This window comes from Lynx rufus, unplaced genomic scaffold, assembly GCF_022079265.1.
Source record: "Lynx rufus isolate CCGP_SWC_20201006 ecotype Redwood Valley unplaced genomic scaffold, mLynRuf1.p SCAF_7, whole genome shotgun sequence".
Lineage (NCBI taxonomy): Eukaryota > Metazoa > Chordata > Mammalia > Carnivora > Felidae > Lynx > Lynx rufus.
The window spans coordinates 92,408,992-92,427,622 of record NW_025814889.1 but is presented as its reverse complement, the minus strand read 5'-3'; the positions used below and the strand labels follow the sequence as shown (position 1 = coordinate 92,427,622).

Below are 18,631 nucleotides of genomic sequence, written 5' to 3'. Positions count from 1 at the left end.
ATTATTGATAGCTATGTGCTTATTGCCATTTTGTTCATTATTTTCTTAGCTGCTTTTGTAGTTTTTCTCTGTTCTTTTCTCCTCTTGCTCTCCACCCTTGTGATCTGATGACTTTTTTAACTGTTATGCTTGTATTCCTTTCTCTTAATTTTTATGTATCACAAGTTTTTGGTTGGTGGTTGACATGAAGTTGATACAGAACATCCTGGTTTATAGCAATCTATATTAAGTTAATGTGGCTTAAATTAGAACACATTCTAAATGCATTACATTTTTTACCCCCTCCTCCATGTTTTACGTATATGATGTCCTATTTTACATCTTATTTGTGTATCCCATAACTAATTTTTGTAGCTCTCACTGATTTTACTACTTTTGTTTTTTAATCTTCTTGATAGCTTTAAAAATGACTGATTATTACCTTTACTGTACGTTTGCTTCCACCAATTAAGTTTTTTCCTTTCATAGTTTTTTTTAATGTTTATTTTTGAGAGACAGAGAGAGACAGAGTGTGAGTGGGGAAGGGGCAGACAGGGAGGCACAGAATGTGAAGCAGGCTCCAGGCTGTAAGCTGTCAGCACAGAGCCCAATGTGGGACTCGAACTCACGAACCATGAGATCATGACCTGAGCTGAAGTTGGGTGCTTAACTGACTGAGCCACCCAGACTCCCACCTTTCATAATTTTTTTATACTTATGGCTTTTTCTCCTCACTGAACAAAATTTCTTTAACATTTCTTGTCAGGGCAGTTTAACTTTTGTTTGGGAAACTTTTTATCTGTCCTTCAATTCTGACTGACAACCTTGCTATGTAACATATTTTAGTTTGTAGGTTTTTTTCCTTTCAGCACTTAGAATACATCATGCTGGGACACCAGGGTGGCTTGGGCATTTGAGTGTCCAACTTTTGATCATGGTCCAGGTCATAATCTCACGGTTCGTGGGCTTGAGCCCCACGTCAGGCTCTGCCTTGATAGTGTGGATCCTGCTTGGGCTTCTCTGTCTCACTCTCTCTCTGTCTGTCTTTCTCTTTCTCTCTCAAAGTAAATAAACTTTAAAAAAAAGAATATATTGTGCCACTCACTTTTGGCGTGCAAAGTTCTTTTTTTTTCACATTAACGCATAACTTTAAGACTGCGTACATTACAACAGTGCATTGGTGATACAGGTTGTAAAATGTTTTCCACTCCTTTGGGTTTTGCATATGATGATTTTTCGCTAGTCACTACAGGTAGATTGATCAAGCTTCATTTCTACAGAGATTTTTTTAGCTTTTTTTTCTTTTAAACTTTTTTTTTTAATGTTTTTATTTATTTTTGAAACAGAGAGAGACAGAGAATGAGCAGGGGAGGGGAAGAGAGAGGGAGACACAGAATCTGAAGCGGGCTCCAGGCTCTGAGCTGTCAGCACAGAGCCCGACATGGGGCTCGAACTCATGGTGTGTGAGATCATGACCTGAGCTGAAGTCGGACACTCAACCGAGCCACCCAGGTGCCCCACTTTTTTAATTAATCCAAGTTAGTTAATGTATAGTGTAATAATGATTTCAGGAATAGAATTTAGTGATTCATCACTTACATATAACACCCAGTGCTCATCCCAGCAAGTGCCCCCTTAATGCCCATCACCCATCTAGCCCATCCCCATACCCAACATCCCTCCAGCAACTCTGAGTTTGTTCTCTGTATTTAAGAGTCTTTTATGGTTTGTCTCCCTCTCTGTTTTTATCTTATTTTTGCTTCCCTTCCCCTATGTTCATCTATTTTGTTTCTTATTATTTCACTCATATGTGGAATTTATCATATTTGTCTTTCTTTGACTTCTTTTGCTTAACATAATACACTCTTGTTCCATCTCCATTGTTGCAAATGGCAAGATTTCATCTTTTTGATCGCCAAGTAATCTGTTTAGTGTGTGTGTGTGTGTGTGTGTGTGTGTGTGTGTGTGTAGACACACACCACATCTTTATTCATTGTCGATCCACATTTGGTCGCTTTCCATGCTTTGGCTATTGTCAATAGTGCTGCTATAAACACTGGGGTGCATGTACCCCTTCGAATCCGCATTTTCGTATACTTTGGATAATTCCTAGTTGTGCAATTACTGGGTTGTAGGGTAGTTCTATTTTTAATTTTTTGAGGAAACTCCGTACTGTTTTTCAGAGCGGCCGCACCAGTTTGCATTCCCACCAGCAGTACAAAAGGGTTCCTCTTTCTCTGCCTCCTCACCAACATCTGTTGTTTCCTGAGTTGTTAATTTTAGCCATTCTGACAGGTGTGAGGTTGTATCTCCTTGTGGTTTTGACTTGTATTTCCCTAATGATGAGTGATATTGAGTATCTTTTCATGTGTGTCTTAACCATCTGGATGTCTTCTTTGTAAAAAGTGTCTATTCATGTCTTTTGCCCATTTTTTCACTGGATTATTTGTTTTTTTGATGTTGAGTTTGGTAAGTTATTTATAGATTTTGGATACTAACCTTTTATCTGTCATTTGCAAACATCTTCTCCCATTCCATCAGTTGCCTTTTAGTTTCGTTGATTCCTTTGCTTTTTATCTTGAGGAGGTCCCAATAATTCATTTTTGCTTTTGTTTCCCCTGCCTCTGGAGACCTGTCAGGTAAGAAGTTGCTACAGCTGAAGTCCAAGAGGTTGTTGCTTGTTTTGTCCTCTAGGATTTTGATTGCTTCCTGTCTTATGTTTAGGCCTTTTATTCATTTTGAGTTTATTTTTGTGTATGGTGTAAGAAAGTGGTCCAAGTTCATTCTTCTGCATGTTGCTGTCCAGTTTTCCCAACACCATTTCTGAAGAGACTGTCTTTATTCCACTGGATATTCTTTTCTGCTTTGTCAAAGATTAGTTGGCCATACATTTGTGCTCCATTTATGGGTTCTCTATTCTATTTCATTGATCTATGTGTCTTTTTTTTTTTTTGTGCCAATACCATACTGTCTTGATGATTACAGCTTTGTAATACAGCTTGGAGTCTGGAAATATGATGCCTCCAGCTTTGGTTTTCTTTTTCAATATTACTTTGCTATTCAGGGTCTTTTCTGTTTCCATACAAATTTTAGGATTGTTTGTTTGAGCTCTGTGAAGAATGCTGGTGTTATTTTGATAGGGATTGCGTTGAACATGTAGATTGCTTTGGGTAGTGTCGACATTTTAACAATATTTCTTCTTCCAGTCCATGAGCATGGAATGTTTTTCCATTTTTTGTGTGTGTGTCTTCTTCATTTCTTTCATAAGTTTTCTATAGTTTTCAGCATATAGATCTTTTACCTCTTTGGTAAGGTTTATTCCTAGGTATTTTATGGTTTTCAGTGTCCGTGGAAATGGGATCGATTCCTTGATTTCTCTTTCTGCTCTGCTGCCTCATTATTGGTGTAGAGAAATGCAAACAATTTCTGTACGTTGATTTTATATTCTGCGACTTTGTTGAATTCATGGATCAGTTCTAGCAGTTTTTTAGTGGATTTTGGTGGAGTCTTCCGGGTTTTCCATGTGCATTCAACTATATATGAATCAGAATAGATTAATACTCCCTTTTTATCATTACACTTATCTAAAAAATTGCCAGGAGACCACAAGGCAGGATTTGCTTTAAGACCAACACACAGAGTTAGTTGGTGACTAATGGTGCTGGGACTTGCTGGGCCAGGCCATAGTAGCATTTAGCTAAAATGTCAGAACCATCAAGAAGAAAGTCCAGGTTTGAAGCAGTAGATCTGCAGCACCTGCTGTGAAACCTCCTTGATGTGACTGCATAGCTCCATCCTTGAACATTTGCAGGGTGATCACCACTGAGGGAGCACTTAGCTGTAGGTGGGCATTCTTGGAGCCCAATATGTAAGCACAGTGACTGGGTGGGGGCAATAGGAGTTGGGGAGTGGGCGGTCAGCAGGATACCTGCTGACATGGCCATAGTGGTTCCAGCCACCATGCCTATAGTAACACTGCTGCCCCTAAGTGGAGAGATGGGAACAGGGTACACTGTCACTAACATGTCATTGGGCTGTACCACCATGGTGTGATGGATGATGTGAGGGGGTCCTGCATACAGTGGCTGTGTGTGGTACATGGCCTTGCTGTACACAGGGACTCTGCTGGGGATAAGCGCTTCCACATGGGGTACACAGTGGTCTGGTAGGGATTGGGGGAGCAGGAATATGGTGGCACTGTCATGCTGGTGGGGGAACAGGATGCTTTGTAAGGGGTGTTAGGAATGTAACCTGTTTGGAAGGTACGATTCACTCCAGGGTACATGTTGAGAGTAGGCAGGAGCTGTGGCTCCATAGCCCATGGGGAAATCAGCTGGATAATAATTGTTTTGACATTTGCATAGGGAACCCCAAAAGAACCAGGACTATAAACAGGATTCATGATTTCAAGAACAGACCATATTGGAGGCAGCTTGGGCTTCAATGACCAATGCACACCAGCCCAGGGCAGGCTCAGGGAGGGGACAGCACACTGGAGGCCCTCTCCAAAGGTGGGCTTTGCCAGGAGGCCCCCATCTCTGCCACAGCTTCTCTGGCTAGTGCTTGCAGTCACTCTGGTCTGCCTAGTCTGCCTCTCCTCCTGGCCTGCAAAGTTTCTACTGAAAAATCATCTGACGGCCTTACGGTGTTACCCTTGTATGTAACAGTTTGCTTTTCTCTTGCTGCTTTTAAGTTTCTCTTTGTCTTTAATTTTTGCCATTTTAATTATTATGAGTATTGGTGTGGACATCCTTGCATTCATCTTATTTGAGGCTCTCTGTATACGCTGAAACTGGATGTTTGTTTCCTTCTCAAGTTAAGAGGTGGTCAGATTGTATTGTTTCATATAAGTTTTTTACTCTTTTACCTCTCTTCTTTAGGAATCCTTATAATGTGGGTGCTTCATGTCGTCACAGAGATACCTTAACCTAGCCTAATCTTGTTTTTATATTCTTTTTCTTTTTGCAGTTCAGGTTGGTTTTCTTTCCACTATTTCATAGTGCTGATCCATCTTCCTGCATTCTTTAATATGCTATTGATTCCCTCCAGCTTGTTTTAATTTCAGTGTTTGTGTTCATCAACTATGGCTGGTTCATTTTTATATTTTGGCCTTCTGCTGAAGGTCCTGCTGAAGTCCTCACTAATTTCACTCACTCTTCTCTTATTTCAGTGGATATCTTTAAGTCCATTACTTTGAACTCTTTATCAAGTATGTTGCTTGCCTCCATTTTGTTTAGCTCTTCTACTGGGAATTTGTCGTGTTCCTTCATTTGGATATTATTCCTCTGTCTCCTCCTTTTGTCTGAATCCTGTTTGTTACTATACATTGTGTAGGACAGCTATGTCCCCTGGCCTTGTAAGTAATGGGCTTATATAAAAGGTCTCTTGTGGTGACTAGAAGCATAATCCCCCCTGGTCACCAGAACTAAACATTGAAAAAATATCCCCTGTGTGGGTTGCATGAGCCCTCTTGTTGTGGATGAGCCACAACTACTCTGGGAGCACTGATGGACAGGGCTTGCCCCGGAGCAGCTAAATAAGAAACCCAGATATAGCTACAGCAGGCATGCTGGTGGATGTGGCTTGCTGCCCCCATGTCCCCAGGGTAGGAGTTGACCTAACTGTGTGCCTAACTTGCTGTTGACAGCAAGGACTGCCTGCCAAGTATGGCAGGGCAGTAGTCACTCCGAGGGAACACCAGAGAAGCTACTTGCTAGTGTGGTAGGGAGGGAGCCACATGGGAGGACCACCTGCCAGTGTGAGTGGGTTCGGTCCACAGGGAAATACCTAGGTGGGCCAAGCAGTGCTAGCAATGTAGATAGATCGTGTCAGTACTAGTTCCAGTAAGCAGCCATCTGGCTAGGCAAACAAGAAGGAAAGAAAATGGTACATCCATTCCCAGAGACATCCTTGAAAATTCCTGCCTCTCTAGCACATATACTAAATTAGTCAGTGAATCACCTTCACATACACTGCAGCTGTTTTTCAAACTGTTGCTTCATGCTAGGTCTCAGGACAAGTGATAGAGAGTGCTGGCCCTTTAACAGCAGAGACTTGGTTTAACCCTGTAGCTCCCCCAGAGTTATGCACTACTGATTTTTCAAGGGCCGACATTATAGGGAATTGCCACCACAGTCTACTTCCTCAAGGCCAGGCAGGTCCAGTTTGAGTATTAATCCTATTCCTTCTCAGGGAATGTCTGTGATATCCTTCTCATGTGAGGTTGCTGTTGGACTGCAGAATTTTATTCTATACTGCATTTCATAGCAACTACATTCTAAATGAAAACTTTTTATGCCATTAGTTGTATAAGATCTCTGATTCTGAAGTAATTTTCAGAGTAAGTTGCATTACATGATGTTCTTGCGTAAGTTTGTCCTTGGGTGGAGGTGAGGTCAAGATCCTCCTACTCTACCATCATTTTCTCTATCAATATTTCTAGGATTTTTATGGTTCCAAGACTTAACATTAAAGTCTTTAATCCATTTTCAGTTTAATTTTGTTTATGGTATACAAAGGGAGCCCAGTTCCATTCTTTTGCATGTGGCTGTCCAGTTTAGCCAATACCATGTGTTGAAGATACTGTCTTTCCTCCATTGTGTATTCTTGCCTCCTGTGCCATAGATTAATTGGTCATATCATTGTGGGTGTATCTGGGCTTTCTGTTCTATTGAACATTGGTCTATTTTTGTGCCAACACCATACTGTTTTGATCAGTGTAGATGTGTAGTATAGTTTGAGTTCTGGGACTGGGATTCCTTCTTTGTCAGCATCAATGTGGCTATTCAGAGTCCCCCCACCACCATTCACATTTCAGGGTTTTTCTCTTTGTGTGAAAAATGCCATGGATAGGGGTTGCATATAATCTGTGTATGACTTAGGGTAGTGGGGACATTTTAAAAACACTAACTCTTCCAATCCACTAGCAAGGAGTATTTTTCCATTGGCTTATTGTCTTCACTTTCATTCACGTGTTGTGGTTTTCCGTAATCAGGTCTTTCACTTCCTGAAACAGATTCATTCTGAAATGTTTTATTCTTTCTGATGCACTTGTAAGTGGGATTCTTTTCTTTATTTCTCACTCTGTTGGTTAATGGTCGGTGTGTAGAAATGAAACAGAATTTTTGTATATGGAATTTGCATCCTGCACCTTTCCTGAATTTGTTTCCTAGTTCTGTGTTTTGGCAGAATCTTTAGGGTACTCCGTGTGTAGTGTAATGCCTCCTGCAAATAGTGACAGTTTACTTCTCCCTTTCTGATTTGGAGCAGTTTTCCTCCTTTTCCCTGCTTAAATGCTGTGGCCAGGACTTCCACCATTATGTTGAATAAACATGACAAGAGTGTGGCATCCTGGTCATTTTCCTTCTCTTACAGGAAAAACACTCCATTTGTACTTTCTGAGTATGATGTCATCTCTGGCATTGCCACGTACATCCTATAGTATGTTCCCTCTCAACCCATTTGGTTGAGAGATTTGGCCATCACCAGATATGAAGGTTACTTTCAAATGCTTTTTCTGAATCTCCTGAGAGGGGCATCTGATTTTTGTCCTTCATTTTATTTGTGTATCACACGTGCAAATTTATGGATGTTGAACCATCAGTGTCTCACAGGAAGAAATCCCCATGGATCATGGTGTATGACTACTGTAATGTATTGTTGAATTTGCTTTGCCAGTATTTTGTTGACAATTTGTTACAGCTCTGTTCATCAGGGATATTGGCCTCTATTTTTCTTTCTGTGGGTGCCCTGGTTTTGCTATCAGGGTGATGCTGGCTTCATTAGGTGAGTTTGGAAGTGTCCTCACCTCTTCTGTTTGGGGAAGAGTGTGAGAAGGATTGGTATTTGTTTTCTTTGAATGCTTAGTAGAATCGACTGGTGAAGCTGTGTGGTCCCGGATTCTTATTGGGAGGCTTCTGATTACTGACGCAAGCTGGTACTGGTACTTGGTCCAATCAAATTTTCTATTTCTTGAGGGTTCGGTCTTAGGAGGTTATAGGTTTCCAGGAATTTATCCATTTCCATGGTGTCCCCTGTTTTCTGAAAATACTTGCTCATCGGCGTCTCTTGTGATCCTTTGCATTTCTGTGGTATCAATCGGAATGTCTCCCCTTTCATTTGTGATTTTGAGGCCCCCCCCTTTTTTTTCTTGGTGGGTGTGGCTAAAGACTGTCAATTTTGTTTGTTTTCAAAGAACCAGTTCTTAGTTTCATTGATTTTTTTTTTTTCTAATGCCTTGTTAGACTCCATTTTATTTATTTCCATGGGGATCTTTGTTATTCTGTTCCTTTGCCTGACATTGGGATTCATTTTTGATCTTCTCTCTCAAGTTCTCTGAGGTGTAAACTTTGGTTGTTTGAGATTTTCCTGATTTCTTGAGGTAGGCATGTATCGCTATGAACTTCCCTCCTAGAACTGCTTTATCTGCATCCCATTAGTTTTGGTATGATGCCAATCTGTTCTCACCTGTCTCAAGGTTTGTTTTGCTTTGTTTAGTTTTTCTTCCTAATTTTTTCCTTGACTCACAGGTCGCTCAGGAACATGGGGTTTAATCTCTACATAGTTGTGAATTTCCCAGTTTCCTTCTCATACTTGAATGTCCTGAGATCACGCTTCATAGCATTTCAATCTTCTTAAATGTATCAAGGCTTGTGTTGTGGGCCAACATAGGATCTATCTTGGAGAATGTTCTTTGTGCTCATGAGTAAATGTATGCTGTGCTGCTTTGGGATGGGTATTGTATATTTACCCACAAAGTCCATCTGGCCTAATGTGTCACTGAAGGCTAATAGGTTTCCCTATTGACTTTCTGACGGATGACCTATTCCTTGATGTAAGTGAGGTACTAGAGTCCCCTGCTGTCACTTTCTGTTTCTCCCTTTAAGCCTTTTAATATTGGCTTGACATATTTAGGTGCCCCTTTGGGTGCACAAATATTTATAAATGTTGTCATGTCTTCCCATTGGAATGACCCCTTTACTATTATATAATGTGCTTTGTTGTCTCTTGTAACAGCCTTCCCATTTAAGTCTGTTTGTCTGATAGAAGCATCGCTCCTTCAGGTTTCTCTTGGTTTCCATTTGCATGGAACATATTTCTGTATCCATTCATGTTTGATCTGTGTGTGTCCTTACATCTTAGATGAATCTGTTTTAGACTACAGACAGATGGGTCTGGTTTTGCCAATCATTCAGCCATTCTGTCTTTTAGTTGGAGCATTTAATCCATTTACATTTAATGTAATTATCGAAAGGCATGTGCTTACTGCCATTTTGTTACTACTTTCTGGCTGTTTTCATAATGTCTCTCTATTCCTTTCTTTCTCCCTTGCTCTGTTCCTTTGTGGTTTGATGACTTTCTTTAGTATTGTGCTGATACAGTGGATCCTTAACAACAGGTTTGAACTGCGTGGGTCCACTTAGGCTTGGATTTTTCTCCTGATGATTTTTTTAAATTGAAGTACAATTAACATGTTATATTAGTTTCAGGTTTATAATATGATGGAACAGTCCTACACATTTTTCTGTGCTCAAGATTAGTGTACTCTTAATCCTTTTCATCATTTCACCTGTCCCCCTCCCATCTTCATCTGGCAACGATTAATATTTCTCTGTATTTAAGACTGTGTTTTTTGTGCTTGTCTCTTTTTTCTTTGTGTGTTCCTCTGTTTTGGGTCTTAAGTGCCACATTTGAGTGAAATCATATGGTATTTGTCTTTCGCTACTGACTTATTTCGCTTAGCCTTACACCCTCTAGGTTCATCCATGTTGCTGCAAATGGCAAGATTTCATTCCTTTTTGTGGCTGTGTAGTATTTTATTAGGCAGACACCACATCTTCTGTATCCATTCACCTGTGGTTGGACATGTGGGTTGCTGCTATTCCTGGGCTATTGTAAATGATGCTGCAAGAAACATATGGGTGCATGTACCTCTTGGTGTTAGTGTTTTTCATCTCCTTTGGGTCAATACCCAGGAGTCAAATTATTGGAGCCTATGGTAATTCTATTTTAAGTTTCTGAGGAAGCTCCATAGTGTTTTCCACAGCGGTTCCACTACATGGCCTTGCTACCCACAATGCATGAGGGTTCCTTTTTCTTCATATCCTGCCCCACACGTGTTATTCCCTGTGCTTTTTAAGCTTAGTGATTCTGACAGTGTAAAGTGATAGGTCATTGTATTTTTAACTGGCAGTTCCCTGATGATTAGTGGTGTTGGGCATCTTTTCATGTGTCAGCCCTCTGTATGTCTTCTTTGGAAAAATATCTATTCAGGTCCTCTGCCCATTTTTGTTTTCAGTTGAAGTATTTGGGTGTTTGGTGTTGAGCTGTATGCTTTCTTTATATATTTTGAATTTTAACCTCCCTGCTCTTCAGAATCAAGTGACAAGTGGTGTATTCTAGCCTTGGCCATAAAAATCAGGACATCAGTTTTGTGCATTCACTCCCTCAGGATATACTGACTGTGTCGATAGTGGCAGAAGCAGATTGTGAAGATGGCACCTCCTAAGACAAAGGAAAAAAAAAAAAGCTGACTCTTACCATTTCCCTTGTTCCCAGAGAGTATCCCAATGTGTCCCTGCCCCTACTGATTATACATTAAGATTATCCAATGAATCTTGGGGTGCCTGAGTGGCTCAGTCATCTAAATGCCTGACTTTGGCTCAGGTCATGATCTCACGGTTCTTGAGTTCAAGTCCCACGTGGGGCTCTCTGCTGATAGTAGAGAGCCCGCTTGAGATTCTCCGTCTCCTTCTCTCTCTGCCCCTCCCCCACATTCTCTCTCAAAAATAAATAAAATAAAACATTTTTTAAAATTAGCCAATAAATCTCTTCCCCATAATAATGTCTGGGACCCTTCAAACGGCTGCTTTTGTGCTGATCTTTGGGATGAGTAATTAATGCGTTAGCCCTTTAAGAGACTTCTGTCTCCTTTGGGTCTCACCAGCATGCATGCTGTTGGTTTGTTTGTTTTTAACATTTATTTAGTTTTGAGAGACAGAGACAGAGCACAAGTGGGGGAGGGGCAGAGAGTGAAGGAGGCACAGAATCTGAAAAAGGCTCCAGGCTCTGAGCTGTCAGCACAGAGCCCGATTGGGGGCTGGGACTCACAAACCGTGAGATCGTGACCTGAGCCAAAGTTGGGTGCTTAACCAACTGAGCCACCCAGGAGCCCCCTGCTGTTGGTTTTTAAAGCTAGATATTTTGAGGGGTCATCTTGTGCAGGAGATACAAATTCGGGTGCCTGATGTGGGGTACAAATCCTTCACTCTTTGGGGAGATGTTCCTCATTTGTGATTTCCCTCTCAATTGTAGATTGCTGCACCAGGGATGGTCTTTATGGTGAGACCATGTCTCAGCCTCTTCTACCCACCCTGATGTGGTCCCCTTTCTTGTTTGCCAATGTGAATGAGCTGCTCAGCTAGCTTTCAGATCTTTTTCGGAGCAAATTTTTCCACGTGTACTTGTAGATTCATTGTGTCTATCGGAGGAGTTGGGTTTAGGATCTTCCTCCATTGCCATCTGGAACCACCCTCTTCTCTCTCTCTCTCTCTCTCTTTTTGAAGTTATTTATTTTGAGAGAGAGAGAGCAAGAGAGCACAAGTAGGGGAGGGGCAGAGAGAGAGAAGGGGAGAGAATCCAAGCCTGCTCTGCACCACCAACATAGAGCCTGATGCAGGGCTCCATCTCGCAACCATGAGATCATAACCTGAGCCGAAATCGAGAGTCATACTCTTAACTGACTGAGCTACCCAGGTGCCCCTCTCTTTTCTAATTAATAACATTCATTACCATTTCTTTCATTTTTTTTTTAAGCCTCCAGGAAAACGCTATATTATGCTGATGGCCTAGCACCTTACTTTAAATCAAATTGTTTTAATGTTTCACCATTCAGGATACTATTTATTATCATTTCTGGTAACTACTCTATAATTTTATTATTTTGGTTTTCTAGTATAATGACTTATGTTTTTATGGCTTCAAATATTAAGCCACACTAGCAGGTTCAAAATTTGGTGTAAAATATTCCCCCTCAAAGTATATCCCTTCCTCCCCATTTGGAAAAATCCAACTAGTCAGCAATGGGAGTAATGTAAGGAAAATCTGTAAGTGGACAATTAAGCTCCCATAGTCATTCATGTATGAGTAAATGTATTTCTCAAAATATATTTGAGTGCTAAATTATGTGCCATCCTCTGCAGTGTGGGTATGTGTGTGTTAACCTTCTTAACAATCTTTTGAGGCTGGTACGCCTGATTCTATTTTACTGATGAAGAAACAGACCTGAGGACATTAATAATTTGGCCAAAGTCCCACAATTAAGATAGAATCAGATTTGAACTCAGGATCACAGCCTGAGCTTTCACCAACTATGTCATAAGGTTTCCCATTAATCCATTAGAAAGAACAAGAAATAACAGAAGCTTCAAGATGGCAGACGTATGTCACGTACTATTTATTCAGTTTCAAAATTCTGCTGAAATGATAGCAAACATTTGTAAAATATAAATCCAAACAATATAGAGAGCAAAAGGGAACGTCCAAGTATTTCAGCAATTCTGGCAAATTTCTAGAAGACAGAAAGCAGGGTGGGCAATGGAATAAAGGAAGTCACAAACCAGACAAAACAGGAATCCTTTTAGGCCAGCCAAGTCCCCAGAGAGGACTCCAAACTGTGAGACATTAGGTACAGAGGAGGCCTGGGTTGCTGGTAGTATTAGGTTATACATAAAGGACTGTCTGCGAACAGTTGATTCAGTCAACTCTTCCCTTTGTCCTCCCCTACTCAGCAATCATAGGCAATGGCATGAGGAATAGCAGTGTCAGCACAACGGTAACAGAGGTGCTTTAAAAAAAAAAAAATTGGACTATACTACATGTGTGGAAATGGGACAGGCTCCAAACATGGAAATGGGACAGGCTCCAAACATGGGAGTCGGCCCCTAGGTTATGCCCTCTTTGTCACTTAGCAGCAAGGAAAACTCCCCAGACTCCTTGTCTCAGCCTACAAGACAGTATCCAGTCATATTAAAGGGAAAAGAAAACAATATATTCTAGTCAAAGGCATCTTTTAAACTTGAGCAAAGATACGAAGGTAAAGAACAGTGTGGTGGCTCAGGAAAACAGTTCTTTCTTGCCAGAGGATAAAGGTCAGTCCTTGGTGTGACAGATGCTAAGGCTAGCGGGACAGACAGTAAGTAACCACATCTGGAGATTGTACTTGCCCTATGGGCAGAAGGGAACCACTGAGGGATGTACTGCAAGGATATGAAATGGTCAAGACCGCTGTTTTGGCAATTGTGTACAGAAAGGAGTTGGGAATGCATGCTCTCCGGGTATTTTAATACGGTAGTTCCCAAAGTGTGGTCTGGAGAGGCAGAATCCGGGCCAGGCAACTTATGAGAAACACAAATTATTGGGCCCCACACCAGCCTACTGGACCTGAACCTCTGAAGGTAGGGCCCAGCGGTCTGTCTTAACAAGCCCTCCAGGTGATTGTGACGCATACTCACTTGAAACCACTCTTCTAAGGAAGACCTCTTACCTTGAAGCATTTCATCTTTCCTACGAAACTTTTCTGCCTCGCCCAGGTAGAGTGGATCATATTCTCCATTGTCATCCTCTCAGTCCTCATCCCTCCTTATAGAGTAGAATTTTGTGGTGCTTCTGTAGGTCTGTTCTGTCGTGGCAATGAGCCCACTTCTTCGTATCACGTACTGTCTCTCACCCGCCTTTGCAGGCCAGCAGGACCTAGCAAACCACTTAATAAATTAGCTTGCTGAATGCATGAACACAAAAAATACCTATTAGGAGGCATTTGCAGTAGTCCAATCGAGCTAAGGAGAAAGTGAGGTCTTGAGCCAAGAGGAGTTGGGATGGACCTGAGAAGTGGTCAGGAAATCAAATGGGCAGGATGCTAATAAGAGCTACAATTACATAGCACTTACTTTGTACCAAGCGGTCTTATGGGCTTTACAAGTATTTCTACTCATCCTCACGATAACCCAATGAGGTAGCTACTATTTTTATCCCCATGCTATAAATGAGGAAACTGAGGCTAAGAAATTTACCCAAGTCGAGCAGCTAATATTCAGCCGACATTCAAACCCAGGCAATGTTTGGCAGCAGAATCCTTGGGCTTGACATTATTCTGCCTCCAAACTTGTGCTAAGATTTTGAGTGGTTGGGTAAATGGAGGGCCTTCCCCAAAGACATAAAGACAGGAAAAACTCGGGGAAGATGCTGAGGTCAGCCTTAGATATGCTGTGTTTCACATACCTTGGCAGGGGGCCTAGCCAGTGATTTGATGTAATAGTCTGAAATACAGGGGCATGGACTGGGCTCAGTATATGGATTTTAAAACCAACATGTAAACAATGAGAATGGATGAAGTGACCTAGGAAGTATTTGTTACAGGTATCCCCACTTTTCAAAAGTTAATGTTACGCCGCTGTGCTTTTATGAGAGGCCTACATGAGTACGTGTGTTCACTAACAAAAAGAAACCCCAAGAGGGTTTCTGCTTTTATGAAAGAAAGCAAAAACAGCATTCAGCGGTTGTTTTGCAGCAGTTAATAGAGGCAGTGCACGCTCCAAGAGTGGCGCCACCAACTCCTTCCCTGGAACCACACTCAGCAGCTCAGCAACAAGCTGCCATAGATTTGAACTGTGTCTGTGGGCAGATGCGCTTTGTCTCCATTCATTTTCATTCATTCACTCCATTCATTCATTCATTCTGTTGGAAAGACGTGTTCAAAGGTGTCAGAAAAGCTGGCAGGTTATTTTTTGGCTTTGGGAACACTCAGAAGTGTTTCCATGTAAGTCAACGATAGTTGGATCTTCACTTTATGCCATTTCATCTTATGAAAGCTTTGATAGAAGGCTCAATTTTTGGTAGCAGGGGAAACCTGTGTATATAAGAAGACATGTGGACCAAAAGCCCTAGTGAACAATATTTGAGGGAATCTTGAGATGCAGGGGCTTCATAAGGAAACCCCAGGAGACAGCAGAGTCTTAGAAGCCAAGGTAGCAGGTAGTCTCATGAAGGAAGTGATGAACAGTATTAGTATCCATACATTCAACTAAGAAAAAGAACGAAGGCCATCTTTTGGCCAAAAGAACGAAGGCCATTCGTCTTTTGGCATTTAAGACGTCACTGATAAAGGGATGAAAGCCAGATTAGACTATGTTCAGTGGAAAGGCGGCAAGAAAATTGGGAAAGCAAACCTCATTCTCTATAGATAACAGGATATCTTGTGGAAGATGCAATTAAAATGAAGTTTTTAAGATGAGACTTCACTGTACTGCGGCCAGCGGCTGGAACCAGTGGAAGTGGTGTTGAGAATAAAGGGAAGAAATGAACCAACTTAACCAAAACCTGGGAAAGGCTGGAGAGCGCAGGGCTCTGGGAGCTAACGGTTGGTCTTGAGCTAATGGGTAACAACTCAATCTCTGAGCTGAGGGTATGAGTGAAGATGGGAATGGATGTGAGAATTTTAGATGGAAGGATGACCTTAATTTTACTGATAAAATTAGACTACTGGTAATCCAGTAGGTATGGAGAAGGAAGCTAAGTATAAAACTTAAAGCAAGACTTAGGGAGTGAGTGAGCATCCTTAAATGCAAATAATTTTATGAGTGAGCCATTTAGAAAATCAAACCAGGAGATCAATACTGGGTGGAAAACAGGTTAGGCAGGACTGAGAACAAAAGTGTGGGAAATACAGACTGCAGGACTCTATGAGGTCAAGATCAGTTTAGAGCCAGTGAGCACAGAATTTGATGGACAGGAAGTTGTAGTTGAAGTAGGATATCTGGGGTTAAGTTCAAGTAGCTCTAAATGAAAATATCTAAGCCGTATCCCTCAGAATGGTTGGTTGAAATAGTAAAGATGAAAGTTGATAAAAGGAGAGATCATAGGGTTGGTTATCTACATACGTATGTTAGAAAATAACCAACACTGCTGGTACTTTTATTTGAATACACTTGAAATGGGGAGGGATGAAGGGGACTTGAGGTAGGCGATCCATTTCCCATGGCCCTGGGTGCCAGTGTTGAAAACGGGTAAAATTTTATTCTGGAAAGGGTGAGGGTAGTCATAGAGGATAAAGAGAAAAGATGGAGAGGAGTCAGACACTGGCACTGAGTGAAGAAAAAGTTTCAGAGAAACTCGGCATGTTGATTGAAAAGAACTTGTTATACGTAGGAACATCTAATTTTGAGTTGTGGTGGGGCATGCAAAGTGACAACTCTTCTACATCCCTTGCCTCTATTTAACAAACAAAAATCACAACTCAGCTGAGCTTACTATCACAATTGCCTCGAGAGTGAACGTTCAGCTGTTACATATGGCCATGACTTCTTGCCCATCAAAATGTGATCATAAGTGATATGTCATGGTTGGGCACAATAGGAGACAGATGTGATTCACTTTCCCTCTGTCACAGCAATGGACAGGTAGCCCGGTCATACTGCGTCCTAGTGAGATGGGAAGGCGACCCCCCCCCCATGCTATCTACAGTAGACCTGTAGAATAATAAACAAGTTGTCCTAGACTCCCTATTTGGGGGACTGTTCATATTGCAGTATTATTTTATATACTTCTGTCCATTTGATTTCAAACATCCTGACTTCCATTCCAAACTATATTCATTATTCATTCAGCGTTAGCATTCCTTCTCACCTGTTTATACCAGTAATGTCCTAATTCATCAATGTCTGACCTTCCTTTTAACCCATTCTCTAATTTTTCAAAAAAATACAAATCTGATCACATGACTGCCTAGCTTGTAAGTCTTTCTGTGGTTTGCCATCATCCCTGAAATTAAATCCAAACAAGGCCCCATATAATCTGCCCTTTCTAGCCTCTCATTATTATATTGCGAAGTACAGCCATACTCAGCTTCTGAATATGCCATGACCCCTTGTCTCTACGCTTTTGCCAGTTCTGTTCCCATTGGAGTACACAGCTTCCTTGGCTTAGGCTTGTTCTGAACCCCAGACCAGGAACCACTGTGGTACAAACCAAGCACAACCTTGTATTTCCTCTATTACAACACTAATAGTAATTATGCAGTGTGTTTCCCTGTAGGTACTGTCTCCACTACCAAGCACGTAGTACTAAAAAGTAGAAGGTACCAAGGAAAGGTGGGGGGGGGGGGGAGGTAATTAGCTTTGCCTCTGATACATTTACAGGAAGGGAAGCATGGTAGTATATTTTATATAAATCTTGACACGTAGAACTCTGTGAGTAGGGGCTATTGCAGAACACTTATCAGTCAGGACTCTTATCTGGAGAGCAACGCATGGTCCTCTGATAATCCTTGACTGCATCTTAGAAGACAACTGATGCTGAAACACATTTCTGAATCTTTTAAATGGCAATTTTGAAGACTGATTTGTCAAGGTTATTCTGGACCTACGCTGTGAAATAACCTCATTAATATTTCAGTATCATGTAAAAGGAGAGAAACTCTTATTTTTGCTCATGCCATTCTCCCAAGTGGTACTTGAAAGATGACTCACAGAGTAGTCTTGTTTCAAAGAACAGGCAACCTTGTGGTCGTTCTTCTGCCACTTGCCTACCACCATCTGTCTTTAAAATCCCATGTGTGGGTATCAAGATTCATACGGAAGCATTTTGTTGTCTCCAAACATCAACTAATGCCAGAAAAATAGCAAAAATCTGCTATAGTCAGCTTTTCAAGGTTCAAATAGATATTGCCTTGGACTTACAAAAAACAGCACTATTCGGCAGGTCTTCACATATTCTAGCTAAATAGGAAATTACCTGTACTGGGAAAGAAATCATTAGTTCAGTAAGGTAAATTAATCAACTACTCTCTTGAAGAGAAAATGAACAAATCTTATTCTTTTTGTAAGAATTAAGGAAAACGTACCAGTTGCTCATGGCTCCTGTCCCTAAATTTGGTATACAGCGCATTGATCCCAAAGCATTCAAACTGCTTCACGTCCCCTGTATAGTAGCAGCCCCTTTATGTTCGTATTTCTATTAGGTATGCAGAAAGCATTTTACAGCCAGAGAAAAAGTGTGTGTTCAGGGATTTAAGACCACCCATTTCAATCAGAGGCGCGAACAGTATAGAGAGTAGAAACCTATTTTCACTAAATCATGAGACTTGAACTTAACGATTAGGAAGAAAATAGGTTCATCTGAAGTAGTACTTAGGAAGATGAACTGACACAAGAAGGTCTGAAAGCTTCTACATGTACAGTTCTCGGTTGGGTTTAGCTGCTAGAAAGAAATCTCTGCCACGTTTCTTAATCGGGGCAATTTTGCATACACGGGGGAGGGACATTTGGCAATATCTGGAGACAATTTGGTAGTTAACAGCTGGGGCTGGTGATGGTACTACTGGTATCTAAGTGGGTAGAGGAAAGGGGATATCTTACTGCACAGGGCAGCCCTCATGCTACAGAATTATCTAGTCCAGAATGTCCATTGTGGCAGGGATAAGAAATCCCGGTCTAAAAAAGAACAGGTCTTTCTCCATTGAAATCTAAACCTTGGAGGAAAGCACGGATTTTAGATCTAGAATAAAGAGTCAGGAGTTTATTTCCAGCCCTTTTAGGAAAGCCTAACTAAACTGAGTTCATAGATGGTAATGATTCCAAACAGAATCACACATTTGTGT

At 41.2% G+C, this 18,631-nt stretch overlaps 1 pseudogene; it reads right to left on the bottom strand.

Moving 5' to 3' along the window:
- Positions 1–3,795: 3,795 nt before the first annotated feature.
- On the bottom strand, positions 3,796–4,381 carry LOC124501240 (myelin-associated neurite-outgrowth inhibitor-like; annotated as a pseudogene).
- Between the last annotated feature and the right edge of the window lie 14,250 nt (positions 4,382–18,631).